The sequence below is a fragment of the Mauremys reevesii genome, linkage group 1 (assembly GCF_016161935.1).
Source record: "Mauremys reevesii isolate NIE-2019 linkage group 1, ASM1616193v1, whole genome shotgun sequence".
In the NCBI taxonomy this organism is placed as follows: domain Eukaryota; kingdom Metazoa; phylum Chordata; order Testudines; family Geoemydidae; genus Mauremys; species Mauremys reevesii.
The window spans coordinates 276,625,226-276,639,487 of NC_052623.1; the positions used below are offsets into that span (position 1 = coordinate 276,625,226).

Genomic DNA, 14,262 nt, shown 5'->3' on the forward strand with positions numbered 1-14,262 from the left:
TTGATAGTGCTCTAACTTGGAGAGAGCGCTACCATGTCTGAAAAATCACCCCCTGACCGCAGTAAGTCTGAACGCTTTAAAGCGCTAGTGTAGACAGGGTCTGAGCGCCCTGAGCGCTGGGAGGTTCGTGGAGGTGGATTACCAGGAGTGCTGGGAGAGCTCTCTCCAACCACATTCACACTTCAAAGCGCTGCGGCCCGAGCGTTCCCACAACAGTGCTTTGAAGTTTCTAGTGTAGGCATGCCCTAAGCCTGAAACCTTATTCTTATCTTTGACACCACTTTCTCCTTCCTCAACATCCAGGCTGTCACAAAATCTTGTAATTTCCTCCTTTATAACTTCATTAAATGTTATCCTCTCTATCCCAGTTGCTAAAATCTTAGTTCTTGTCTTGATCATCTCATGTGATCAAGACAAGACGCAATGGGCTTACAAGAAGCAATGGGCTTAAACTGCAGCAAGGGAGATTTAGGTTGGACATTAGGAAAAAGTTCCTAACTGTCAGGGTGGTTAAACACTGGAATAAATTGCCTAGGGAGGTTGTGGAATCTCCATCTCTGGAGATATTTAAGAGTAGGTTAGATAAATGTCTATCAGGGATGGTCTAGACAGTATTTTGTCCTGCCATGAGGGCAGGGGAATGGACTCAATGACCTCTCGAGGTCCCTTCCAGTCCTAGAGTCTATGAATCTATGTCTTGGCTACTGTACCTTTCTCGTCCATGGACTTCTTGCCTTTGGCATCTCCCACTCCAATCTGTCCAAAGGCTGCTTTGAAATCATCTGCCTGTCACACCCCTCTAATGTTATCAATGCCTGAAATGCCTTTGTTGACTTTCTCCTTTCACTCCAAATTCAATCTTCTTTTGTTCATCTTCAAGACTCTTCACAACAGTTCCCTTCCTACATATTTGCTCTCATTTATGCCCCCTCCCATGCCCAGCTCTTAAAACTCCCTTTGTCTTCTTTGCTTCCCTTCTTCTTTAATGCCTTTCTGAAGTTGAAACAGCCTCCTGCTTCCTATGTGCCAAGCTCCTTCCTCTTTTCTTACAAACAAATCCCTTTACAAATTGAAAAAAAAAATCACTCTTTTTACCTACCCTGCTAGCTCTTTCTTGAGAATATCTCCTCACTTTCATGTGTGCATACTGATGTCTTTATATAATATTTATCTAATTTAAATGGTAAAATCTTTGGCAGAAGGACCAAGTAAAAAACCACTCTCATACACTCTATAAATAAAGAAATAATAACAATTTTATCTGATGGGATCTTTACTATTATGTTAGTGCAGTAATAATCATTCACTATGGCCCTGAGTCAGCTAAGCACTTTCTCTTAAGCACAAGTAGTTCCACTGAAGCTAAATAGTGATGAACTCATGTGCTTACACTTGTATTTACATTTTGTTTTCTTTTCACATAATAATCAGTCCCAGGAATGTTTTCTTTCTTCTGGATAAAAAGTAAAAACTGTCCAAATAATGTAAAATCAGAATAGTATCAGAGGGGTTGCCGTGTTAGTCTGGATCTGTAAAAGCAGCAAAGAGTCCTGTGGCACCTTATAGACTAACAGACGTTTTGGAGCATGAGCTTTCATGGGTGAATACTCACTTCGTTGGATGCATGTCATCCGACGAAGTGGGTATTCACCCACGAAAGCTCATGCTCCAAAACGTCTGTTAGTCTATAAGGTGCCACAGGACACTTTGCTGCTTTTAAAATCAGAATGTTGACTCACTGATACTCTACACCCAAGACAATTTATTTTGGGGCTCGTGGATAGGGCTCCATGTTTGTCATGGAGGTCACAGATTCCATGACTTTCTGCAACCTCCATGACTTCTGTGGCAGCCAGTGTGGCTGACCCCAGGGCTGCCCAAGCAGCTGGCTCCTGGGCCAGCTGTTCAGGTTGCCCTGGGGTCACCCACACCAGCCGCTGCCGAAGCAGCTCCGCAGCCTGCCACTCAGGCATCCCTGCAGCCAGCCGCATCAGCCGCTGCTGGAGTGGCCTCGGGGCTAGACTCACCAGCCACTACTCAGGTGGCCCCGGGGACTGCCCGAGCAGCAACCAGTGAGGCTGGCCCCAGGGATTGCCTGAGTAACGGTCCCAGAGGGGGTCAGAGCAGCCGCTGTTGGTGGCCCCCAGCAGCAGTCCCAGGGTGGCTGAAGAAGCTGCTGTTGATGACCCTCGGCATTAGCCGTGGTCAGTGGCCCCCAGCATTGGTCCCAGGGTGGCTGGAGCAGCCACTGCTCAGAGGTCCCCAACAGCTCCCAACAGCAGCAGCCTCCCCAGACCTGCCCCACCTCCCCCCAGTAATGATCCCCTCTGCCAAGATTTAATCAGGGGTATAAGTCATGGATAGGTCACGGGCCGTGAATTTTTGTTTATTGCCCATGACCTGTCCATGACTTTTACTAAAAATACCCGGGACTAAATCATAGCCTTACTCATGGATGAGTATATTCTGCAGTATAATAACTGCAAGGCATCACAACTTGGTCAGAACAATTTTTATTTATTGTCAGGCAAAACCTTTAAGATACCGGTGAGGCTGGATACATCTCCAGGTGTGGACGCCCAAGGAGCATGTCTCTGCTCTATAAGTTTACGAGGTCAGTGCCTCAAAGTTATTATTTTTGCAGTTCGCAGTATTCAGGTACCATTCATAATTTTAATGGACAAAGCCAGCTAACCAAACCAAACCAAACCATGCTTAAGTGGTAGCTGAGACGTGGCCTGCCAAAACAGCCCTTCTCCTGAAAATGTAGCTTTACCGGGAAATATTGATTCTTCTTCAGCTAGTGTCCCCATGGGTGCTGCACTCTAGGTGTCTTTACATCCCCAATCTGAGGGCCAGGGATGTGACTACACCTACAGTGGTGCACTCATAGGGGGACACATCTCGAAAAACCATCGTTACTGTGCCAGATGAGTAACCTTTTCTTCTTCTTCGAGTTGTGTCTCTATGGGTGCTCCACTGTAGGTGTATTGGTGAGCCTCAGATTGGTGGACGCAGACACCTAAAGTGGAGCACCCAGCACCCATAGGTGCTTGCATCTGACGAAGTGGGTATTCACCCATGAAAGCTCATGCTCCAATATGTCTGTTAGTCTATAAGGTGCCACAGGACTCTTTGCTGCTTTCACCCATAGGGAGACACTTCTCAAAGAACCACAGTTACTGCACAAGGTGAAGAACCTCTTTCTCACACTCAAATCTTCTTTGAACTGTTCACTTCTCATTAACGTGCCCTTGGGTCCCCCAGCAGGGAGCTGCGTGAATGCGAGATAGGCTGCGCGCTGTGATTGATGTGAAACGGGGGAAAGGAAATGGGGGTTTTGAGGTTTTGTTTTATTGACTACAAAAAAAATCCTTCTCCCGGTTTCTTGTCACAGAAATGCGGACAGCCGGTCTCCTGCTCTGGACGCTCCCCATTTTGTAGCTGTGTCCTCACCCGTAGCACTGCTAATGGCAGTGAGCAGATCAGGGTGAAGGACTGGGGGGCAGCGGGGGTTATGCAGAGCAGGAGGTTAAAGAACCAAAAACACTTGACACGTGTCTGACGAAGTGGGTATTCACCCACAAAACTCATGCGCCAAAACGTCTGTTAGTCTCTATAAGCTGCCACAGGACTCTTTGTAGCTTTTACACGGCTACTACCCCTCTGATAAAAAAAAAAATGCCACTTGACCCCGACGTGATTCGAACACGCAGCCTTCTGATCTGGAGTCAGACGCGCTACCGTTGCGCCACGAGGTCCTGCTGGGCAGTGCGGCGCCCAGCGCTAGAAATCACCAACCGCCACAACCTAACGGCTGCTCCCGTGTATCTCCGCTGAGCCCTAACTCGCGGGGGCGAAGCGGGCTGGGGACACGGCCCGACAGTGACGGGCTCTGTCCTGCGCGCCCGGACCGCGGCAGGGAACGGGCCAATTGCCTCACGCGGACCCGGCTGCGCTCGCGCGCCCCCCTCCCGGCTCTGACCCGCGCGAGCCTCGCAGCCAGGGCGCCTAACGGCCCCTTGCCCCCAACCTGGCACCTCCGCCGCGGACGGAAGCGCGCCCGCCCCTCCCCCCGGCACGTGGCGGGGCGGCCACTAACAGCCTCAGAGCGAGCGGGAAGAGCCCGGCAGCCTCCCCGAGCAGCCCCCGCCCCCAGAGAACAACCCCCCCGCCCGCCCACCTATCCCCGGCAGCAACTCACCCACCACCCCGTGCCCCCCTCAGCCCCCCACTCCCTGACCCAGCAGCTCCACTTCCGCTCGCTGCCCGCACCCTCGGGACGCCCACGAAGGCCCCCAGTACCTCGCCGCGTTAATCTCGTGCCTCTCCAAGACCAGCGCCCTCACCCGCTCCGTCCGTATCGGAGCCCGGAAGGCTCCCGCTGACTTTTGCCTCAGCACCGCCCTGCAACCCGCGCGGGTTCACAGGCAAGGGCGGTTCCAGTTCGTTCAGCTACAAATGAAGCATCTCCGAGCTGCTGTCACGCAGCTCCTCGTTAGTATAGTGGTAAGTATCCCCGCCTGTCACGCGGGAGACCGGGGTTCGATTCCCCGACGGGGAGGCACCGAATTTTTTGAAACGTTATTTTAGCCTTTTTAAAAAATAATAATAATTAAAGCGTGTTTAACATTTTAAAGAAATGAACGTTTCTAGGTATCAACGACATTTTAGTTTTTGTTACCTTAAAAAAATAAAGCAGTTCAGGAAATAAAATGTATATTCACCTCCCCGTCGGGGAATTGAACCCCGGTCTCCCGCGTGACAGGCGGGGATACTAACCACTATACTAACGAGGATTTGGTTGTTAGAACCTTTAGCAAGGAGGCTATTACACATCCCTTAGTGAGATTGCTGCACGGCCTATTAAAGTCAATTGTGAGATTCCTAGTGACTTCACTCAGATCTTCAATGCACAGTGACCTTTCTGATCCCTCTGAGTGAAAGAATTTGCAGAAGGCGGTGCAGCCTTTCTTTCCTCAGACTTTATTATCGCTTCCCAGCCAGTTGTCTAACTATGAAAACCACAAGGAAAAAATGGCTGTTCCACACACAAGGGGAACAGTGAGGGTAATCGCAGAGAGGGGAAGGCATGTGAGCCGCAAACCACGTAAAATCCAACAAGGATTTTTAGGACGTCTCGTCCTGCCCCAACCTAACACTAAAACAACGAGGAGTCTGGTGGAACCTTAAAAACTAACAGATTTATTTGGGCATAAGCTTTTGTGGGTAAAAAACCCCACTTCTTCAGCTGCATGGAGTGAAAATTATAGATACAGGCATAAATATACTGGCACATGAAGGGAGTTACCTTACAAGTGGAGAACCAGCGTTGACAAGACCAATTCAGGCCTGGTCTACACTATGCATTTAAACCGAATTTAGCAGCGTTAAACCGAATTAACCCTGCACCCGTCCACACAACAAAGCCCTTTATATCGATATAAAGGGCTCTTAAAACCGATTTTTGTACTCCTCCCTGACGAGGGCAGTAGCACTCAAATCGGTATTGCCATGTCGGATTAGGGTTAGTGTGGCCGCAATTCGACGGTATTGGCCTTTGGGCGGTATCCCACAGTGCATCATTGTGACCGCTCTGGAAAGCCATCTGAACTCGGATGCACTGGCCAGGTAGACAGGAAAAGCCCCGCAAACTTTTGAATTTCATTTCCTGTTTGCCCAGCGTGGAGCTCTGATCAGCACGGGTGGCGATGCAGTCCCAAATCCAAAAAGAGCTCCAGCACGGACCGTACGGGAGATACTGGATCTGATCGCTGTATGGGGAGACAAATCTGTTCTATCAGAGCTCCGTTACAGAAGACGAAATGCCAAAGCATTTGAAAAAATCTCCAGGCTATGATAGACAGAAGCCACAGCAGGGACTCAGCACAGTGCTGTGTGACAAGAGTAACGGAAAGCCAAAGAATCAAATGGACACTCATGGAGGCTTAGGCGCCGCAAGCCTGGGAGGCGGGAGAAGTGAAGCAGCAACGGCGTGCTCGGGGAGGAGGTGGAGCAGGGGTGAGCTGGGGCGGGCAGCTGCCGCACGGCTCCCTGTGGGGGGGCGCCTCAGGGCGGAGGGGGGGTGGGGAGCTGCCGCACGGCTCCCCGGGGGGGCAGGGAGCTGCCGTAGGGCTCGGGGACGGAGGAGGGCGCAAGGTGGAAGTTTCGCCTAGGGCGTGAAACATCCTTGCACCGGCCCTGCTCCCAGGAGCACTCGAACCAGCAGATTAGCAATTAATGCCGTGGGCAAGAACACTAACTTCTGCAGGGAAATGTACCGCTTTCCTAGGGGAGGGAGGGCACCCCTACACCCTGAATTCCCGTAATACCTGAACCAGTAGCTGCTCCCGAAAGAGGCTGACTCAGGATGGGGAGCACACTATGCACCAGGCAGCTCTCGCTCTCCTCCAGCCCCGAGTTTGGGTAGGTGATGCACTTTTGCCCCCTTAACACTGCACGAGGTGGGGTGCAGAGGGCTCAGACTTGGGTTGTGTTAGAAGGAAACTGCAGCTGTTGCTACCAGAAAGCACAATCTCCTCTGCATCTCTTGTCACGCACCAGAGTGTGAGCATGTTTTTGCAAGGCTCAGCATTAAGCTAGGTTTTATTTTCAGCTGAGGCCCCTAATGGGATGGGTGCAGGCAGTCAAGGCCAGCTTTAATATGTGGCTGTATGTATGGAGCCTGTTGCCAGGAGTGGAAAGAGGGGAACCCCAGTAGGCCATAGCTGGTGTGAAGGCTAAGGACCTCTCATGGACAGGGATGCTGCAGTACCCTCCCCCTCCTCGCACACCTTGTTCCAGCACTTATGCTCATCGATGGCTTCTTTGGAATCATTCTGTTTGGGTTGGGGTGGTGTTGTTTCATGGTCTTATCCATGGGTTAATTTCACAGTTGCCAACTTTCACACGGTATATAAGCACCCCAACTTTCACAATAAGGCAAAAATCAAGCTAATCCCATTTCAAAACAAGCCAATCCCTAAGAACCCCAACACTCTATGTGACTAGATCCCTCTGGTGTGCAGTCTGGGACTGTGGTGGGCACGCTGTGCATTCTCAACTCTCTTCTCTCCTTGCCCCTGCTTCCCTGCTCCCCTTGTCCCTGCTTGCCAGGAGCCGATCAAAAAAAAAAAAGAAGCAACAAGCTACAACAAGCAACAAGCCAAAAACTAGCCAACAAGCCAATTAAGCCAAAAACAAGCCCAATTTCTGGATTTTTTTGTGCAGGTTTGGCATATCTGGTTAATTTATCTTCCTCCCATTCCCTAATGGAATAGTTTGGGGGTGGAGGGTCTCTTGAGGGGATCCACAGAGATTTCCTCATTCAGGCATTGCCGTGGGAGAGGATGATCGGAACCAACTAAATAAAGAGAAAAGAAGCAGTTCACGTGCGTTTGAAACTTGAGATGTGCTCTGGTAAGGGTGGAAGAGGATTTTGTAATGAGAATTTGAGAAGCAGCTTGAGTCAGCAGCCACTGAGGCGAAAGAAGGTCAAACACCTGCTGCCTGACTTTCTAAAAAGGGAAAGAGAAATGGAGACCAATCACTTAGGGATCTGTGAGTGCAAAGTTGAAGGACACTTACAGAGATGATACTGACTCAGTCAGCAGTAGGGTAGTTATAAAATAAGTGTGCTTGTCTGCATCACAGTGACATTAAATCAGGAACTATATTTAACTTACCAATTTGTGTCTGATCAGATGTACAGTAAACATCATATATAAATGGTTATAGATATAAGCAAAGGTACTGTCTGATTGCAATAATGGAGACAAATATCTCTGTGGGTAAAAGGAGCCTAGGCCAGATTTTCAATCATGGTGGCTAAAGGGTGGCTCAATTCATATTTAGGCACCTAAATAAAAACGTGATTTGCAGCTCCCATTGAAGTACCTCTGAAAATAAGGCCAGTAATTTAGGTGTTTAACTAGGGTAACCAGATGTCCCAATTTTATAGGGACAGTCCCTATATTTGGGGCTTTTTCTTATATAGGTGCCTATTACCCCCCACCCTCTGTCCCAATTTTTCACACTTGCTGTCTGGTCACCCTATGTTTAATCCTTTTAGGCAGCCAAGTTTGAAAATTTTGAGCTGACAATTGAAAAATAAGCGTTATAGTCAGATACTAATTACATTCTACTATAGGGATGCCCTGTTTAGATGGATCATGAAGTCATCCTGTATCTAGCATATCAGAAAAAAATAACAAGAAAATTTTACAAATTTCCTAGGCTGCTTTTTCCCCCCTCCTGCCCGCTCTTTGCCCCCACTGTATGGTGTTCTGGGGACAGTTGGTATGGGCCGGGTTTTTCTAGGTGTAGTGACTCAGGGCAATCCTGCTCATCCTGGCTGCTACAGGCACATAGGAGCTCTACTCAGCACAAAACAATCCCTTGAAGGCCCAGGATTATGGGGTGGTGGAGAAGCAGGACAAGACACCAGCTCTAAGTCCCTGTAGCAGGCTGTGCGCAAGAACCAAGATTTTCACTGGTGCCATAACTTAAGTGTGACCTGAGGAGCTCCTCAGAGCAGACTGCATTTGAATCTGTTTACACTTTTACAAACATTTATTTGAACGCATGATTTGATTCTAATATGATTGCAACTGATTAACATCAAATCCTACTCTGTGTATACTCTTTGTGCTGTTTGGATTTTGCTCTGTGGCCTTGCACTGCAAAATCTATAGGAACAGGACTCTTTGGCAAGGTCTTAATACTTATATAATGGCATATTAATTTACAGCACTCAGGGCTGGCTCCAGGGGTTTTGCCGCCCCAAGCAGCCAAAAAAAAAAAAAGCCGCGATCGCAATCTGCGGCAATTCAGTGGGAGGTCCTTCGCTCCGAGTGGGAGTGAGGGACCCTCCGCCGAATTGCCACCGAATACCTGAAAGTGCCGCCCTGCTCAGGAGTGGCCGCCCCAAGCACCTGCTTGATAAGTTGGTGCCTGGAGCCGGCCCTGACAGCACGGTCTGTATAATGAGTAGCATATAATTATTAGCCTTGAGTGGTTGCTGTACAGTGCAATGTACACCCGTGGTACTAAATGATTCCCTAATAGTTTTATGCTTATAAGAAAAACACAGGATCTTTTTCAGGGAAAAAAGGCAATATGCCGCATTTATTGAGAATACAGCAGTTAGCATTATGCTTTTCACACACCCACACACACACCCACCGACCCACACACACACACACACACACCCCCGGCCGGCCGGCCCTGGCTTTTTTGCCTCCCCAAGCAAAAAACAAAAAAGCAAACAAAAAAAACCCCTGCGGGCCGGCCAGAGCGGCGAGGGGGGAGAGGACACACAAACCTGCCAGTCTGCTGGAGCGGTGAAGGGGAAAAAAACCCAAAAAACTGCCGGGCTTGCTACAGACCTGGCACTGCTCCCAGCAGGGTGCTCCCCTCCTCTGCGTGCTGCCCCCTACAGGGCAGCCAGAGCAGCGAAGGGGAAAAAAAAACCTGCTGAAATGCCGCCCCATGGAAACTGCTCAGCTGGTGCTTGGAGCTGGCCACACACATACACACACACACACAGAGTCCTGCCAGTTGATGTTTATAGTTACCAGTCCAGAGTTTGGATCGATCTAGTGGCCAGCCAGATTGGTCGCAGAGGGGAGCCGGGCTCTGTCGGTTGCGATCCGATGCTCCTGGAGTTGTGGCAAGATGAACCCAAAATCCCATGGCCAAGCACCCTGTTCTTATAGTCTTTTTTCTCTGTTGAAGTCTATGGATTTTTCTGTGTCAGTTTGTGACCAGTTACTCCTTAATTGGTGTTATCTTTTGATGTTAACATTCCGAAACACCTCCCAGAGGGTCATCCTGTCCTGGTTTCGATTTAATCAATTGTCTTGTCTTTAGGGGTGTCAGCCTCCATCCCAGGGTTGTCAATCTGCCCTTCCTCACTTATGGATGCGTGTTGATGTTTCTCTGGTGTCCTTAAGTTTCTTCACTCCTCCTTCCTTGACCATCTGGCTATAACAATGGCCTTCCTCATTCACACAAACAGTCTTTTACAGAGACCTTCAAAGGTATACAGCAGTTTTTATGTTGAGCAAGAAAGGCACTGTAAATTAAACCTTACTAAATCTTGTAATCAAAACAGTTCACATTGTGGCCTGGGCTTTCAACATTCCTCTAATCTCCTTAACATAGACACAATACAAGATCCTGTCTCTTACTCACTAACCCTTAAAACAAAGAAATGTATATTTAACTAGAGTGCCTCATTTATAATGCATATAGGAAACCATAGTAGACATTATAACTTATCCTAAAACAAAAAGGTGACCATAATCAGTCATAAGGATTATTCTGGTCTGTCCCTGTCTTAACATCAGTACAGACACTGGCAGTCTGTCAGATGCGTTTCTACCAATGTCCCAGAGGGTCATTCCTTTCTGCTATTCAAAAAGGGTGGCCGGCAGGATGATCAAATCATACATTAATTCTTATAGTACAAATATAAAATCCTGCTCCTACAATAGCAATGTTTCAATATTGCTACACTTTGATCAGACTGCAAAATAAAAGTTTTAGAAATAATTGCAAATGATTTTTTAAGTTTTTTAAGAGAGAAAGGCTGAAGCACTGTGGCAAGTTAACCGTTCAAATGCATTGACTGTTAAACTGCAATGCATTGATAAAACACATGTAGTATTTTGTTTTTAGCAAAAAGTAAGCACACTTTCTTTTTAATTTATTTCAGTGTGCATTAACAGATGCTATTAGTTGATGGGAAGAAGATTAGAAATTTACTTTGAAGATAAATATTGTGTTAAATAATAAACATTTTTTATTTCTACTGTTTTGTATGATTATCTTTTACTGATCTCTTTGGTAAAAGAAGTTGGCATTTCAAGTTATCAATAGTGCAAGCTCCCTCTAGTGGTGCTCAGAACTGCTCAGCTTCGTAGTTAGTGAATTTAAGAATTCAAAACAATAAGGCAATTAATTTATTTTAGTTATTGTGAAAAAGAAAACTGGGAAAAATCAACCCCCTTAGACCCAAACGTATACTGAGATTAGAGCAAATTAACTCCCCCTTCCACCCCCGGTGCTTTGTTAAATTCTAGACATATGGGAAAGAGAATAATTGAAACATCACTAACTTCCACACTCACATTCTATAAACTTAATCAATCCATAAATAGCAAACATTTTGTTCATGCTTTCATCTGGAAACAGGGGGGGGGGATATAAAAAAACACTTTCCGATGGAATTTGAGGTTTTACTTTGCAACATAAAGCATTAAGGGTTTTCTTTTCTTTTCAAGCTGCATTATTGTGAAAAACAGCCCTTTTGGAAATTAAGTCCTTGTCACATGCATCTGACAAGGGGTCAGACTGGTTCTTGCCAGATCTAAAACAGAAGCACATTGAAGCCTGATTTTTTCCACGTGCAATTAATGAAAAATGGGGAAGGATTAAAGTCTTTCCTCTACTTTTGTGAGCAGAAGGGACCCAGTTTTAGGGTATTTTGCAAAGGGTGAGGCCAGTTCTGCAATATCATCCTTTTGCCTATTCTGCCACGCATTTTCAGCCCAGCAAAAGCGCCTGCCTGATCACATAGTGTTTGGATGTACATCACCAGAGCCTCCCAGCTCCGTGGGGTTCGTAGCCATCACCATTGTACACTGTATGCCCCACAAGGCACCGAAATCTGAGGCTCCTCCTCCCTAAGGCTGAGGGAGAAGAGCAACAGACAGGAAGCAGCGCTGTCAATTTTGGCTCCTGTTACACTCTGACACCCCAATATTCACCACTGTCATGTAATTAGGATATGTCTTATACAAAGTATGCCTTGTGAGGTGACAGTCTAAAAGTCTTGATCTGCTAGACAGTAATGTCTCGCTGGATTGTATGTGCTATCATTATGAAGTTATGAAGTTTGAAGTTATGAAGTTTGACTATGTATGTGTTGCTGAAACATGTCCTGAGGTCGAAAACACCCACAAGCAGCCTTTCAGGTATGACAGTAAAAAGGCAAAACAATGTTAATGGCTTATTGAGGAAATGCACCCAAGCACAAGGATTACCCCAGGAACTGTGTACAATAGAAACCTCTCAGATTTGGCTACAACAACACTGCATACAAAGTTTGCAGACATATTTGCTTCTGAGCTGAGAGAGCTCATGAGAGGTTTCAGCCCAATGGCTCCTTTCATTTAAAAGTTAAAAACGACTGTAAATGGGAGTGTTGTGTCAACCATAACTATAGTATCACATGATGAGGAGCTGAGACAGTGTATGTGTAGTTAAGTACTGCCCAAAGCAATTTGCGTTAATGAGAGAACCTGACTCTTGCTAGTCCTAAATTAGGGGCATGCTAATAAGGCCTTTTCAAAGCCTTGAAAGAGATGAAGAGTGAGCATTGTATTTAGAAGCATGAAAACATGCTTAGAATCTGAATTCACATTATTGTGTATAAGCAGAGAACTTAAGAATTTAAGAACAGCCATACTGGATCAGACCAAAGGTCCATCTAGCCCAATATCCTGTCTTCTGACAGTGACCAATGCAAGATGCCCCAGAGGGAATGAACAGAACAGAGAAGAGGAACCAGAGCATTTTAGGAATACAGAATATAAATTTGCTAAGCCCTGGTGACTAGAAGAATATCATCAACAATAAAATCAAAATACAAAGAGGGACCAGTAACCCCTAAAGGAGCGGGGGAGTTAAACAACTAGCACACGCTCAGGGATTTATTATTTTTTAATTCTTACAGATTGGTAAATGATGCTACCATTCTTGTAATTTCCACCTATTTTTTAAAACCAGAATTTTGCAACATGGGGAAGCTCAGATGCTTTGGAAATAACCTGTTTGTCATGTATCACACACTAGTGAGCTTTTAGAGTGGTGATAAAAGAACCAAATATTCTGAATATCTTGGTCCTATGGCCCAGCCCCACATTCCCTACAGCGCAGCAGCCTATGTAGGAAATAGGAAATTATGTGAGATTGTCCTTGTGGAGTTTCCTCTGGACTGTCCACTTCTGGAAAGCAGGGTTCCTCACCCCTGAAACCTACGGCTCTCAGGGGATCTTCTGGAGGTAAAGGCTATCAGTGAGAAATTGACAAATTTCCATAAGACCTTGTCTAGATAAGTAAGTTGTATAGGTTTAATTTATATTAGTTTTTAAATCAATTAGATTCATAATAGTCTTAAGCTAAAGTGAAGTAAGCCTGGTTTAAAATGAAATAAGTCTCCACACAGCCTTTTGCAACTTCATCCCTGGCTTTAAACATTCCCCTTTTCAGAGAGGAACCCCTAACCCGTGTCACTAGGTGATGTCAGCCCCTCCATCAACCCGAGGTACGTACTTAGCAAGGACTTTTGGATGCCCAATAGCTGTGCTTCCTGTCTTTCCTTCAACTGTTACAGAGGGGGACTGCAAAGATGTTTATCAGAGACACGGAAAAAGTGGAATCAGCCTCCTAGTAGAGGATTCTTTTGAGGATTGTTCAATATGCCGAGGCTTGGAAGGATTAGATATTTATTGGTAAATGTCAGTAAATGTCGATTTCACTGTAACACAAACTGATGGGAAAATATTTCCACTGATAATCAAAATTTACAGATAGGCAAAGAAAGAAAAATGCTGCTTGAAAACTTATTACAGTTTAAGATATTTACTTTGTTTATGTTGACATGTGACAGTCTGTGCTTTATATTGCGTTGTTGTAGCCATGTTGGTCCCAGGATATTAAAGAGACAAAGTGGGTGAAGTAATATCTTTTATTGGACAAACTTCTGTTGGTGAGGGAGACAAATTTTGGTCCCCTATGTATGCTCGAAAGCTTGTCTCTCTCACCATCAGAAGTTGGTCCAGTAAAATATATTACCTCACCCACCCTGTCTCTGTAATCTCTTTTAACATTTGAAAAGATTTAACTTTTTGAATCTCAATGTCCATTGACATTACATAAGTATTGCCTGCACCCCCAGTGGTTGCCTCCTCTTAATTTCCTACAACTGTGAACATTTAAATCAAATATAGAAAAATGCTTAAAATTATCAATATTATCCATCAAAATTATTACAAAAATAAAGACTAAAATTCTGCCAAGCCTAAATACGACTGTTAACATGGACACAACACACGGGACTCATGCAAAGTGGATACGAAGGTTGGAAGGAGGAGACTGGTGCTTATGCAGCCTCTCTGCATTTCCCTCTGTATTGGGGCTTGAGGAATGTCTTCTGCAGCCCATGTACTCCACTCAAAAAACATCAGAGGATTTTCC

General features: G+C 46.1%; 3 non-coding genes across 3 annotated transcripts; 1 reads left to right on the plus strand and 2 right to left on the minus strand.

Moving 5' to 3' along the window:
• Positions 1-3,689: 3,689 nt before the first annotated feature.
• TRNAW-CCA lies at positions 3,690-3,761 on the minus strand. The gene has a single exon. It is a non-coding gene; the product is annotated as a tRNA-Trp (tRNA).
• A 731-nt stretch (positions 3,762-4,492) lies between these two features.
• TRNAD-GUC lies at positions 4,493-4,564 on the plus strand. The gene has a single exon. It is a non-coding gene; the product is annotated as a tRNA-Asp (tRNA).
• A 163-nt stretch (positions 4,565-4,727) lies between these two features.
• TRNAD-GUC lies at positions 4,728-4,799 on the minus strand. The gene has a single exon. It is a non-coding gene; the product is annotated as a tRNA-Asp (tRNA).
• Positions 4,800-14,262: the final 9,463 nt, after the last annotated feature.